The sequence below is a fragment of the Cottoperca gobio genome, chromosome 15, assembly GCF_900634415.1.
Source record: "Cottoperca gobio chromosome 15, fCotGob3.1, whole genome shotgun sequence".
In the NCBI taxonomy this organism is placed as follows: Eukaryota; Metazoa; Chordata; class Actinopteri; order Perciformes; family Bovichtidae; genus Cottoperca; species Cottoperca gobio.
In genome coordinates this window covers 375,679-377,110 of record NC_041369.1, presented here as the reverse complement: position 1 = coordinate 377,110, position 1,432 = coordinate 375,679, and positions in this window count along the sequence as shown.

The window sequence follows — 1,432 nt, the reverse complement described above, 5'->3', positions numbered from 1 at the left end:
CATTTGGCAGTTCCTCTGCAGCCACTAGATGTTGCTCTGATGCCCACCAGTGGGCCACGGCCTATTGGTTGACAATAGTTGCTGTCTATAATATACTGATATTAGTAACAGGTAGGGATGATATCTGTACTAATTATAAAGCGTGTTCATTACATGTGCTCTATGATCAGGACTTTATAAGTGAAGTGAACACCGAGGTGAGGTGTCACCGAGAAAGAGATGCCCCTGAAGAGAAAGAGAAACTCTTCAGGTGGCAGGGCTCTCAAAAGCCGTCCTGCTGAGCTGGGAGTGTCTGACCTGTGTCAGAGCAGCAGGCCCTTATCCTGCAGGTAACCATCTCCTCGCTATGGGGTGGCCTTCCCTTCATACCAAAACCTTAGGTGGGCTAGTAACCGAGTGGTTGAGACCAAAATGGCCAAAAGAGCTAAGAAATGAAAATACATTTTCATGCCTTTATGATAGAGAAGTGCAGATTGTGAAAGGGGAGAGAGAGGGAATGACATACAGCAAAAGCCACAGGTCTGACTTGAACCAGTGGCCGCTGTGGGCAAGGACTAAGCCTTTGTATATGGGACGCCTGTGCTACTGGTTAAGCTACCAGGACACCCCTTCAGGTGTATATTTAAGTCATCATCTGTACTTTAAACAGAGCTGTGTACAATTTTTAAGACATTAGCTCTGGGATGTTAGAGAGAACCCAATGGCTAAGAATTGCTCCTCTTAAGAATGCATACACTGTATACATTCCTATAAGCATATTGAGCAAGGAATCTTGTTCATCCTAATGAAACCCGAGCACAGACAAAGTGAAAGCAGCTATAAAATAAAAGTACAGAAATATTACCTACAAAATGTGGCTGCTCGCGGTGGAGCTAGTTTTAACTGCTTTACATACAGTTAGCTAGTTTAGTCCAACCTAGAGGTCGGGCCACTCGTAAGGGTCACAAGAAAAATCTGAGGGGTCGTGAGATGATTAATGGGGCAGAACAGATTTACCTCCAATCTTTTAAAATCTTGTTTTATGAAATATTGAATAATTTGACATCAACAGTTTTGAGGTTTAGAGAGGAAATGTCTCTCTGTTGGACCCGCTAACAATTCATAGACATCTGAAACATGACAGAAGCCATACCTAAACTCCTAGCCAAATAGGTGCAAGCATTGTTTTTTATGTAAAATCTTAATCTGAAAAGTAACTATTAACTGGGGCTGTAGAACAGTAAAAAGTTCAATATTTCCAAGCGAATGTGGTGTACAGTAGCAGTATCAAGTTAGTTAAAGTAGAAATACTCAAGTTAAGTACAAGTACCTCAACATTGTACTCTGGTAAGTACTTGAGTAAATGTAGTGAGTTACATTGCAACACTGTATAATAGCTCACATCTTTCTTTGCCTACTTTCATTTGGTGTGGAGATGTCATCGTTAAGGAAG